This window comes from Schistocerca gregaria, chromosome 3 (genome assembly GCF_023897955.1).
Source record: "Schistocerca gregaria isolate iqSchGreg1 chromosome 3, iqSchGreg1.2, whole genome shotgun sequence".
NCBI classification, from domain to species: domain Eukaryota; kingdom Metazoa; phylum Arthropoda; class Insecta; order Orthoptera; family Acrididae; genus Schistocerca; species Schistocerca gregaria.
Window position 1 is genome coordinate 525,222,377 of NC_064922.1, and position 14,097 is coordinate 525,236,473.

Consider the following 14,097-nt stretch of genomic DNA (forward strand, 5'->3'; position numbering starts at 1 on the left):
TTCATCCTGGCTTCTGAGAGGGATACCCTCCCAGAGTAGGTCAAGGTTATGTGCTACACATGTGATGTGAAGGTGTACACCTATGCGGTGCTTTCAGTGCTTGCATTTTAGACGTGTGTCTTCCCGCTGTAAAGCGGACCCTTTGTGTGGTGACAGTGGCCACCCCATCCATGAGGGAACCCCTCGTGTTCCACTGCCTGTGTGTGTTAATTGTGCTGACCACCACTCCCCTCACTCAGCGGATTGCCCGGCATACAAGAGAGAAAAGAAGATACAAGAACATAAAAAAGTATGAGACACTCCATCCGGTGTCACTATCTTCAGCTTTTGCCTCTGTTACTTCCTGTCCTCCTCCTCCTCCTCCTCCTCCTCTTACTCTTACTCCTACTCCTACTCCTACTCCTACTCCTACTCCTACTCCTACTCCCTCATCCTTACTCCAGCCCCACCCCACTCTCCCCTCCACCTCCCCTGCCATTCCCATGACTTCCTATCAAGGAGTTGCCCCCCCACCCCGGCCGAAGAAGTGCCCCCCTTCTGCGGCATCTGCTGGTGATCTGGCTCCCTCCCGAGAACCCTCTCCCCAGTGTCTCTCAGGCCAGAAGAGTGTTACCACCACTACACTATGAGGCACACCATCTGTGGGCCCCAAGGTTACCTGATCTCTTTCGGTTCCCGATCTTGCAGATGCCTGTACTCCCTCTGTGTCCTGTCCCGCTCCACCTCAGAAGAGAAGAAGCAGAAACATAAATCCCAAGAGAAGGATCTCCAGTGCCCCTGGAGGTGCCAATTCCCCTCTCGCAATCTGAATCTGACATCTTATTTATGGATGTCACCCCATCCTTGTTGGTGACAACTACTGACCAAGTGACCTGACCTCCTCCTTGGCTCCTTCATGCCTACCTTGGACTCATGCCACATGGTCATCCAGTGGAACTGCAATGGCTACTATCATCACCTACTGGAAATGTGTCTTGTCTCCTCTTATTCTGCATTCTGTCTTGTTCTCCAAGGAATGCATTTCCGTGATGATCATTCTCTCACATTACATGGTTATCGGGCGTTCTGTCAGAACTGTGCAGGCCCTGGGAAAGCATCTGGTGGGGTCAGCACTTTGGTTCACTCCAATGTCCTTAGTGACTGGATCCCCCTATGTACCATCTTGGAAGTGATAATGGTTAGAGTGCAAACAACTCCGGCAATCACCATTTGCAATGTCTACATCCCTCCAGGTAGGCCACTTGCTTATGTTGCACTATGTACCTTATTTCAGCAACTCCTGCCCCTGTTTCTCCTCTTTGGGATTTCAATGCCCACCATCCACTGTGGGGGAGTGTTACATCAATGTCTCTGGGTATCCTAATTGACCAACTTATCACGAACTTCGATTCATGTCTCCTCAACTATGGTTCCCCTACCCACTTCAGTGCCACTCATGGCACCTTCTCTGCTATCAGTCTCATGATCTCCGCTGCTGCCCGGCTTCCCTACATTGGTCATCCCATGATGACCTTTGTGACAGTGATCATCTTGCAGTGACTCTATTGTTCCCCTGCTGCCACCAGGCAGACAGGCCCCCACATTTGGAATTCCGCAGGGCCAAAATCATTTATACATGTCTGCTAACCGCTTTGACACATCCCTCTTGAAGTCCATTGATGTAGTCGTGCAACGTATCTCTGCCACTCTTTTTTGTGCTGCTGGCACTACTGCCCCCCTATCCACAGGGCCCCTCATCATCGGCCGGTACCATGGTAGACCAAGGACATCGCAGTCACTGTCCAGGACCGTTGACGGGTGCTGCAGCGATTTAAGTGACACCCCTCCCAGACCAACCTCCTCACTTTTCAGCATCTTCGTGCTAAGGCTTGTTATATTAATAAGAAGAATAAAAAGGAATGATGGGAGTGCTAAGTTTTCTCAGTGGGGACATATGCCTCTAAATCGCGGGTTTGGTCCAAGGTCCGTAGCATTCTGGGCCACCAGCAACAGTCAACTATCCATGGTCTGAACAACCCAGGAGCTATGTGGACTGATCCATTGGTCCTTGCAGAACACCTTGCGATACACTTTGTGATGGCATCTTTGTGCACTTCCTATCCTCCTGCCTTTCTCCAGCAGAAACACAGAGCTGAACAGACCCCCCTCCATTTCATCCCGCACCACATTGAGCCCTACAATGCTCCTTTCATTGAATGGAAATTGGTACAGGCTCTTAACTCTTCACAATACACAGCCACAGGGGCAGACTCCATTCACAATCAGATGATTCAACTCTTTGATGTTCCCCAGAGGCAACAGCTTCTCAAGGTCTTCAATCACATCTGGCTCACGGGTGCTTTTCCGTCACAATGGCAAGACAGTATAGTTATCCCCGTTCTTAAGCCTGGGAAAATCCAAATGTCTCTCAGCAGGTAGCACACCATTAGCCTTACAAATGTGCTTTGTTAACTGCTTGAAAGGATGATCAACTGCAGATTATGCTGGGTACTCTAATCTCGGGGCCTTTTGTCAGCATATCAATATGGCTTCCGGGCAGGGCGATCACCAACTGACCATTTACTCTGATTGGAATCAGCCATCTGACAGGCTTTTACTCACCACCGGCACCTTGTCGCAGTGTTCTTTGACCTACATAAGGCATATGACATGGCTTGGCATCATCACATTTTAGTTACCCTCCATGACTGGGACTTTTGTGGTACCCTTCAGATTTTTAACCAGCTCTTCCAGGTTCGAGTTGGCACTTCACTCAACACCCTTCAGATTCAGGAGAATGGTATCCCACAGGGTTCTGCTCTGTCACATTCTTCCTCATTGCCATAAATGGGCTTGTGACCTCTGTTGGGCCTCTGGTTACTCCGGCGTTGTACGTTGACGATTTTTGCTCTGGTGCAGCTCCCACTCGATGGCGTCTGTTGAGTGCCAGCTCCAAGGCACCATCCAGTGAGCCTCTATGTGGGCCACTGCCCATGGCTTCCAGTTTTCCTCCTCCAAAACGTGGCTTATGCATTTTTGTCGTCAACCCACAGAACATCCTGATCCAGAACTTTATTTAGGCAACCAGCTCCTTGATGTTGTAACACAGTCCCATTTCTTGGGCCTTATTTTGTATACCAAGCTGACATGGCTGCCCCACATTAGTCACCTAAAGACTACATGCATGCGGAAGCTTAATGCTCTTTGCCGCCTGGCCCACACGTCTTTGGGTGCAGACTGTTTCACTCTTCTCCATCTTTACCATGCTCTGGTTTTGTCCAGACTCGATTATGGTAGTCAGGTTTACGCCTTAGCAGCTCCTTCCACTTTGAAACTCCTTGACCCTCTTCCATCATTGTGGGGTGCATCTGGCTATTGGTGGCTTTCACACTAGTCTTGTTGATAGTCTCCTTACAGAAGCAGGGATTCCCACTCTACACATCTGACGAAGCCAACTCCTTGTTTATTACGCAGTCGCCATTCACCAATTCCCTGACCATCCTGTATACCCTGTGCTCTCTGCCAATGAGGGATGTCTCCCTCTTAACACTTTCTCACGGGTGGAATTGCTGGTTAGCGTGCGTCTCACTATCCTCTGCCAGGATCTCCATCTGCACTCACTGGACTGTGCCCTGTGTCTTTCATCCTGTACTCCCCCCCCCTTCCCCCCACGGATTAGGACTGCTCTCTTCCAGGGTCCTAAGGTCTCTGTTGCTCATATGGTTAGTGGCATCTTGTATGTGCCATCCTTGCAGAGTTCCAGGGTGCCACTAACCTTTACACTGATGGTTCTAAGACTACTGATAAGGTGGAATATGCTTTCACATCTCCTACCAGCTTTGAGCACCATTTGTTGCCAGGATTGTGTAATGTATTTAGAGCAGAGCTTCTAGCCATTTACAGGCCCCTTCTTTTTGTTTCTCAAGCCTCTCTCTCCATAGTGTTTTAATTTGTTTCGACTCCCTGAACAGCCTTCAGGCTATTGATCAATGTTACCCTCGTCACCCCTTGGTCTCTGCTATCCGTGGCCTTCTCTATGCCCTTGAGCGTGCCGCCTGTTCAGTTGTCTTTCTCTGTGTCCCAAGTCATGCGGGAATCCCAGATAATGAATTGGCTGACTGGCTAGAGAAGCAGCTACTTAACCCCCTTTTCCTTTCACAATTCCAGCTGCGGATATGCGGATCTATGTCAAATCTCTCTTTGCCCAACAGTGGAATGCCGTCTGGAGCTGATAGTACCAAACTCCGCACAATCAAGGAGTCTACTGTAATTTGTGGCACTTCTTTCTGCCCCTCTCCTAAGGAGTCTACTGTTTTATTTTGTTTATGCATTGGCCATACCTGGCTCACCCATTGTTTCCTCCAACGTAACGACCCACCCCCACAATGTGATTGTGGCGCCAGACTGACGATATCTCACATATTGGTAGCATATACCCTTCTTTCAACCTTTCGTGCCAAGTATAGTCTTCCTGCTTCCTTAAATTTAATATTAGTGGATGATCCATGGATGGTATACCTTGTCCTCAGTTTCTTCCATGAAAGTGATTTTTATTTCCAGCTGTAAGGTTCTCCTTTAGTTTAGGAGCAAGGACGGGTCGGTTGTGATGGTGATCCCTTTTGCAGTCTTCATGGTCTGTGACCCCATGACACCCCCCCCCCCCCCCCCCTCCCCCAACCCGCTTTTCCAGTTTTTAGATTTGGTCTCTCCTTTTATGATTGTACTGTGTGTGTTTAATGTTCATAATTTGGCTCCTCAGACTGAATCTGTTCACTTTTAGCAGTTTCTTTGTTTTGTAACCCTCTTTGGAATCGCGGGACTGATGACCTCGCCGTTTGGTCCCATACTCTCTCAATTAATCAATCAATCAAAAAGCACATGAACATGGTTCATCAACACCGAAAACAACTGACAATTCACCCAACTCAAAGTCCATAGTATTATCAAAAAATTCTCTAAAATACACAAATCTATAAAATGATGTAACTACATGTATTCTCCCTAACAAACAACATAAAACAGTAAAATGTTATTACTGCTGGTAAGATTATCTGCCAGTAACAAACTGAATTTCAAAGGATAATCAACATTTTCAAAGGTAAAGCAGAAAAAAAGATTGTATTCCCTAAAATAAAATAGAAAATATAAGTCAAATATCACATAAAGATGATCAAACAGCATAATAATCCCCAAAACTCCCTTTAAGACTATAAGGAAAATTAAATCTCAGACAAACACCATCAAAATATGAATGGTATTGAACAGTTCATTTGATGAAGATATATTGTCATCTACTAGGTACAGATTCATATCAAGATGTACTGTGATACTGAGGGCTATTCTCCTATTGGAGGTTGCAGGGTGCACCCAGTCCAATGTCACATACTCTGTGCAGGGCTAGTGTGTGTTTAGGAGCACAGTCTGCAATGTCAACAAAACTCTGGTAACCCACTGCCCTGCACTTCTAACACCACATGGGGCATAGGCGATACCAGATAAGCCACAGATAATGTGCCATGACATCATAGAAAGCTGAGTTCATGGCCCCACAACTGCAGTGATCGATATTACATGGTACTTGGGGGGTGTCGCACATTCTAGTTTGGGATCACCTTGCTGCATGTCTCCACTGCTGGCAGCGGTGACTGAAGACACAATGTATCCTGGAACAGTAAATGATTCTTTGTTAATGATGTTTCATTAGTGCCTATGGGCAAAGAGCCCCCCCATGAACCATGGACCTTGCTGTTGCTGGGGAGCCTTGCGTGCCACAGCAATACAGATAGCCATACCATAGGTGCAACCGCAACGGAGGGGTATCTGTTGAGAGGCCAGACAAACGTGTGGTTCCTGAAGAGGGGCAGTAGCCTTTTCAGTAGTTGCAGGGGCAACAGTCTGGATGATTGACTGATCTGGCCTTGCAACATTAACCAAAACCACAGTAGTATGGCTGGTACTGCGAACAGATGAAAGCAAGGGGAAACTACAGCAATAATTTTTCCCAAGAGCATGCAGCTTTACTGTATGGTTAAATGATGATGGCGTCCTCTTGGGTAAAATAGTCCCCCATTCGGGTCTCCGGGTGGGGACTACTCAGGAGGACATTGTTATCAGGAGAAAGAAAACTGTTGTTCTACGGAACAGAGTGTTGAATGTCAGATTCTTTAATTGTGGTTCCTGAAGAGGGACAGCAGCCTTTTCAGTAGTTGCAGGGGCAACAGTCTGGATAATTGACTGATCTGGCCTTGTAACATTAACCAAAACGGCCTTGCTGTGCTGGTACTGCGAACGGCTGAAAGCAAGGGGAAACTACAGCTCTAATTTTTCCCGAGGGCATGCAGCTTTACTGTGTGATTAAATGATGATGGCATCCTCTTGGGTAAAATATTCCGGAGGTAAAATAGTCCCCCATTCGGATCTCTGGGCGGAGACTACTCAAGAGGATGTCGTTATCAGGAGAAAGAAAACTGGCGTTCTATGGATCGGAGCATGGAATGTCAGATCCCTTAATCGGGCAGGTAGGTTAGAAAATTTTAAAAGGGAAATGGATAGGTTACAGTTAGATATAGTGGAAATTAGTGAAGTTCAGTGGAAGGAGGAACAAGACTTCTTGTCAGGTGCATACAGGATTATAAATACAAAATCAAATAGGGGTAATGCAGGAGTACGTTTAATAATGAATAAAAAAAATAGGAATGTGGAAAAGCTACTACAAACAGCATATTGAACGCATTATTGTGGCAAAGATAGATATGAAGCCCACACCCTCCACAGTAGTACAAGTTTGTATGCCGACTAGTTCTGCAGATGACAAAGAGGTTGATGAAATGTATGATGAGATAAAAGAAATTATTCAGATAGTGAAGGGAGGAGAAAATTTAATAGTCATGGGTGACTGGAATTCAATTGTAGGAAAAGGGAGAGAAGGAAACATAGTAGGTGAATATGGAATTGGGGCAAGGAATGAAATAGAAAGCCACCTGATAGAATTTTGCACAGAGCATAATTTAATCATAGCTAAAACTCGGTTCAAGAACCATAAAGGATGGTTGTATACATGGAAGAAGCCTGGAGATACTGGAAGGTATCAGACAGATTATATAATGGTAAGACAGAGATTCAGGAACCAGGTTTTAAATTGTAAGACATTTCCAGGGGCAGATGTGGACTCTGACCACTATCTATTGGTTATGAACTGTAAATTAAAACTGAAGAAACTGCATAAACGTGGGAATTTATGGAGAGTGGACCTGGATAAACTGAAAGAACCAGAGGTTGTAGAGAGCTTCAGGGAGATCAAGTATAAGACGAGGGCTAATAGAAATCCTTGTGTCATGCAGTAAATGAAGCAGGCAAAAAGGAATACAAACATCTCGAAAATGAGATTGAGAGGAAGTGCAAAATGGTTAAGCAGGGATGGCTAAAGGACAAATGTAGGGATGTAGAGGCACATATCGGTAGGGGTAAAATAGATACCATATACAGGAAAATTAAAGAGACCCTTGGAGAAAAGAGATCCACTTGTAATGAATATCAAGAGCTCAGATGGAAACCCATTTCTAAGCAAAGAAGGGAAAGCAGAAAGGTGGAAGGAGTATACAGAGGGTCTGTACAAGGGCGATGTTCTTGAGGGCAATACTATAGAAATGGTTGAAAATGTACATGAAGGTGAAATAGGAGATATGATACTGCACGAATAGTTTGACAGAGCACTAAAAGACCTAAGTCGTAACAAGGCCCCAGGAGTAGACAACATTCCATTAGAGCTATTGACAGCCTTGGTAGAGCCAGGCCTAACAAAATTCTACCATACAGTGAGCAAGATGTATGATACAGGTGAAATACCCTCAGACTTCAAGAAGAATATTGTAGTTCCAATCCCAAAGAAAGCAGGTGTTGACAGATTTGAAAATTACCGAACTATCATTTTAGACACAATGGCTGCAAAATACTAACATGAATTCTTTACAGACGAATGGAAAAACTTGTAGAAGCTGACCTTGGGGAAGATCAGTTTGGATTGCGTAGAAACATTGGAACACGTGAGGTAATACTGTCCCTACGACTTATCTTAGATAATAGATTAAGGAAAGGCAATCCTATGTTTCTAGCATTTGTAGACTTAGAGGAAGCTTTTTACAATGTTGACTGGAATTATCTCGTTTAAATGCTGAAGGTGGCTTCAATATCCAAAAAATCGTTGAAGTACAGTTCCACAACAATAATGACTCCAGCATGTGCATTGGGCCACCCATCAGCTGTCGTTTCACCTGACACTCAATTAACAAGTGCACAGAATCTCCCTTGTTTTGTGTGGGACCTTTGATAAGGTATTTATGGGTTATTCTTTTTATGTTGAGGTGAGGTATAGCATAGAGGTACAAACCAACCATGAACTTATTTTTTACTGGCTCTCACAATTATCAAATTAAAAAGTTTCGTCTTGATTGCATTTTATTCAGTAATCGAAGAACGCAGGAACCCAATTCATTAATTTCTCTGTGTCCATTGGATTCATCCCAAACAAAACATTCACTTTCATTAGTCTTGAGATTGTAAATTGTAAAATTAAATACTTGTAATTTAGACATAAAAAAAACTGAGGCTTCGCCCTTGGGAATTTGTATAACCGCTTGTAAGTCATGCACCGATACAGCAGTATTCGATTCCTCCTCATCATACTTCTTATCCTTCCTGCACATTTCTTTCTTCAGTATATGCTGATCATAATATGCCTTTTTCTTCTCCTTTTCATTCCTCTCAGCATTATCATAGGCACACCACATTTCACAAAGTCATTTTTGGGTGTAAAGAATGAAATGTTAAAATCTTCTGTAAATATCTGATACAACAATGCATAATTCACAAACAGGACATTTTTTTTCTTTGCAGTCAGTCATGTAGTGTCGGTGAATGTCCACAATCATTTTGCTTCCATAAAAAAATTTAAAAAAATTACTGGTGTAGGCAAAAGTATAATGATTTTTCATTTTTTGAATAAGTTTGGAATACTTCCCTTCAAATCTTCATCAGGTTTCCTTTGTTTGTTATGTTTTCCTTGACAATCCTCTTCAAGCAGAATGTATACTAGCTTATTTCATTTTTCCTGCACTGTCCTAATAGGGTGATCATTTAGTTTTAATGTGTTCTTCAAAAACAGTTTACACACTCTGATTTTCTAATCATTCAGATGGAAATAGCAGGCATATTTGTTTCTCTTTGCTTCCTTGTACCACCAACACGCTCATACCGGTATTTTGGCTGAATGGGCTCCATATTACTGTGAATAGACTGCTGTTGTTTATATACATCACCCAACAGCCAATAGGAATTAAACATCTTCATCCGTTCTTCTTCTGCAAACTTCACAGAACATTCCCACTACACTTTTCCATACACGGAGGTCCCATTTTCCTCTTGTTTCAGATTTTGTTGCCTATGGTGTGCACTTCGTAACTTTTAATTTACATTTCTTATCCAGGTGTGCTCATTCTTTTTATGCTTAATTTATTTCTTTGCTGGACTTGTTAATATTATCAGAGTTTCGACTTGGGCGATCTTAGGAACACAGTTCCTCTGTTCGACATAGTTGCACCGTCACTGTTACTGTCGCTTTCACTGGTAACATTGGATGGTACATATGTGGCATCAGTAACATCATCATCGTCATCTTCGAAAAATGTACATGAACTTCAGGAAGAATCTGACCTTGTTCCGACAGATGAACTTCCAGCTGACTTGGTGGCAGCAACTGATACAGTCAGTTGAAAATTAAACACGTCCTATTAGAGTATAGAACTCTTTATTAGAAGATCAAAAGGTGTGGGATATATTTTCATGAAAAAAAACCTGAAGTGGTTAATAACATATCTCTTTCTTCTGAAAGTTCTTTTCTAGACATAGAATTGGTATTCATATCTGCAGAAGGGGCTGATGAGGTACATTTTACCCAACATTCCTCCACAATTCCTCGACTATCTCATTGGGTGATTCTCTGACTGGAAATGAAATTATACTATCAAATAAACTACCTCACTGATTCATAATAATTGTCCAAGTCCATTTGATGGTCATAAAATATGAAGTTACGGTAAGCTATTACAACAATATTGACATGAATACAGATAATTCAAAGTAAAACATGAATATTGATGATAACTTAAAGCAGGAGTGTCATAAAAGCATGTGATTCTAAAACCGTTGGTTACGACACGAATTCCTGTTATTTGTGACAGTGTATTGAAACAAAGTAGTGCCACAATGGAAGTGATTCTTTTCTGCAATAATGTCATAACATAAAATAAGTCAAACGGAACTCCTTCCAAGTTTTCATGCACAAAGCAATATCTTTAGATAAGGCATTATTCATTGCAAAGAAATGTATAGAAAGCGCTCTTACCTTTCAGCAATATTGTCACAGCACAAAATATGTCACTGTTGTAGAGAACGTAATGACATGTTACATGCAACAGCTGCCCCATATCTGGGATAATACATTGTTACAACAACTAACACCCTGGTCGAAGCATACTTCTGGCAAAATGACACTACTGCCATTCGGCAACAAGTTTTAAAAGGTCAGATATGATACTCTACCAGTTGAAAGTTCAGTTTTTTGCCATTGCACTTGTACTGTTAACTCAGAAATCATGGTTTTTGAGTTATGAAACTGTTACAGCAAATGAGTGACAAGTTGTTAATTTCAGATTTATGATTTATTTTATTTCCCTGTTTTTGGCAATCAGTCGTATTACAGAACAATGAAGTTATTTTTCTCGGTTTGCTAAATAAATGTGGCTTTTATTAATCTTTTCCCCTGAGGCAGTCAATTTATTACAAGTGAAGTATTTCATTCCGCACTATTGGCTAATTTCAACTGTTCACTTTCTAGTCCACATTTTAATCTTCTGTCACATATGGAATTATCCCATAATGAAGAACAAATTGTGATATAATACACTACTGCTACTCCAAGAAAATATGCATCCCAAGAACTGCACTGAAATCTTAGTATCAGACTGGCGCCTACTTCATTGTGAATCTGGACATATGAATGAGCACTTTAAGCCGAATTATGCATCTTAGTATGGTGTACAAATTTCCAAAGCTCTTGGAGTATTGTATTTCCTTTATGATGTCATGTAACATCTCTTAATACCATATATGTATAAACATATGGGTTTCCTGTGTCAGCGTAGCTGCTCACACACAGTAATGCCTATTGCGACACGGAGTGGCCATGCAATTTGAGGTGACGAGCCACAGATTGCATGCCCCCCACCCCCTCCAGACGTTCAAGTGCCCTCCCTTGGTGGGCATGGGTGTGTTCTTAGCATGAGTTAGTTTAAGTACTGTATAAGTCTAGGGACCGATGACCTCAGCAGGTTGTTCCTGTAGGAATTCACACACACATTTAGTAATGCCTGTTTTCTGGCTCTCTCTGGCAACTGCTGAAACAAAGCCATTTCTAACAGGTCTTGAGAAAATACTGCAAATGGTGCTTTGAAAATTGTTAGTTTCAAATTAAATTCCTTTTTATGCAGGATGAATTATGTTAAGTGTGCAAATGTGCGGTGAATTTCTTAAATGACAGAGCATTTGACTATCACTTAAAACTTAACACTCTAAGGACTAACCAATTAGATGATTTTTGAGCCCAGAAAACAACACATTAATGTCATTATTTAAAATTTTACTGGTAAATATGTGTGATATATCTTAATGTGTAACACGTGCAAAAAAGACTAATATTACATGTGGAAGCTTAGCTTTTCTTGTAGCTTATTAATCTTCAAGACCAATGTTATATGTGAAAGCTTAACTTTCTTGTAGCAGCACTATATACATTCATTTAAACCATTAACTTTTTCTATTTGTGTCTTCACACTACTTGACAGTTTGTTGCTATTGGCTGACTATGTATCGTGTTCTATGCTCTGAATATCTGCTGTCATTGGCTGGTGATATCACTTGACATGAGCTATGGCTGGCTTACAAAAACGCATTTCAATCTCGATTTCAATGCTTCAGAAACTAAGGCACTGTATCGAATCTATATTTTTGCAATATGAATACAAAAATATGTAACATATCATAATATGAGAATATGCAGTGTAAATGTTGCTGCACATCACAGATCATACCAAAACATTTTTTTGCTGAGTTTTTTCGTTCTCTGAAGTTCCATGCTTGTATGTAAAACCTTTACCCTTCAAAGGACTGATAGTTTTATAGTGCCAAGGGAATGTATACTATCAATTAGCATGGAAAAAGTGTATTTTTTACCTTGGAAGAAGTGTATTTTCATGTGGAAAAAATTTTTAACCAGAAAATCTGGGAATTTTCTTTTCTTGCCCATGTATACACCCCGTCACATGTTGTCCCAGTCATTCTTGATGCTCAAGAGCTTTTGTATTCACCATACCTAGGCTTCATTACATCAAAGGGAGAAATTTTGCGTCAGATACAGTGAGATACTAGATGCTCTATGAAATTTAGAGTTGGATGTGAACATGACAAACAGAGGATAAAGTCCAATCTCCTTGATGGATATTCACATAATGACATAGCATCCTTGAAATTGTGTGATGCTTGCACTCTGTTTTCCCATTAGACTGAGGGTGGAAGGACCTAGTATGAACTTTGTGAATGCATGGTAACTTGTAGAGTTGCTTCATTAAATGAAACAAAAAATTGGTGCCCTGATCCGTGATTGTGCTATCATTAGTGCCAAATTTAAGTTACAAACATTCATCATAGCTTGTGCTACTGTATTTGCATGCTGGTCTGGGGTAGCAACCATTGGGAGAAACATGAAACTTGATCTATAGTTTTCAGTGTAACAGTTACCTTTGAGAGTCCAATTAAATGGGCCCAGAACATCCATACACAGAATTTCAATGCTTCTGGTAACATCTGTAAAGGAATTAAGTGGTGACTGAGAGTGGCATATTGTGGACAAGTATACAATTACTGACATATTGTTCCACATCCTGTTTGCTTCTCCTTCGTCAAAACTTTTCAGCCAGCCACTGGTCAGTCATCCTCTGTCTGCCATAATCTGCTAAAACATGATCATGTGCTTGCTTCATTACTTTATCCCTAAAAGCTACATGTACCACCATGCATTGTCCATCTTTCGTCATTCTGCACAAACTCTTGTATGTTCTAAACTGTTTCTGTGACCTAAATAATTAGCGGTCAGCATCAGCTGCCAGAGACTGTTGCCATTTCAGCACTGCTCCAGTCCAACACTTACAAAACTGTAACATATCTCCTTGAACTATTGGCATTATTATGGTTTTTCTCAGGTTTATGTACCATCTCATAATAAAATTCGCTCAATTTTAGAGTCCAGTGTGCCAATCAACTCGAGAGATCCCCTAGCCACAGCAACCACTGTAATGTAGAGTGGTCTGTTACAATTTTAAAGTAATAATGGAACTGTAAGAAACAGACATCTCTTTCTCTGTGGTGTAATTAATGGTTTTGTTCTTATTGATTGACATGTACGCCACAGAGCGTTCCTAATTCCCAGGCCTGGGTTGGCAGGTAGGTTTTGCATGTACCCCGTGGTACAGGCCAGGCCCAGGGATGGGTGATTGCCTGAGCTGCTACATTCCCAAATTGCTGATTGGTCCCTCTGTCAGGTGTTTGGGATGTGTGACCAGAGGTTCGAACAATCACCCAAGGTGGTTGCCCCCCTTTAATGTGGGCCTCCAGTTGGAAGGAGCACCCTATTGGAGATGCTGGCAATCATAGGGGATTTTCTCGCAGTGAGCCAATCATCTTCACAATCAACATCTACGAATCATAAACAGAATGAGGCTAAATGATGCAAAGACCCTTCTAGCTGCACCACAGTTCCTTGTGGTTTCATGAACTAAAGACAGTCAGTCCTTTGCAATAGTAAATCCGTTTATTATGTAGAAAGGTGTTGATGCATTTGCTGGCCCTGTGAAATCCTGCTCTCATTTACAGAATGGCACTTTGCTTTTGGAGACTGCATATGATTCTCAAGCTTCACTTCTCCACAGCTGTCCTGTTCATGTAGAGGCCCATAGAACTCTGAATTCTTCTCATGGTGTTATTTACACTAGGCTCCTCGACAGTCTGACC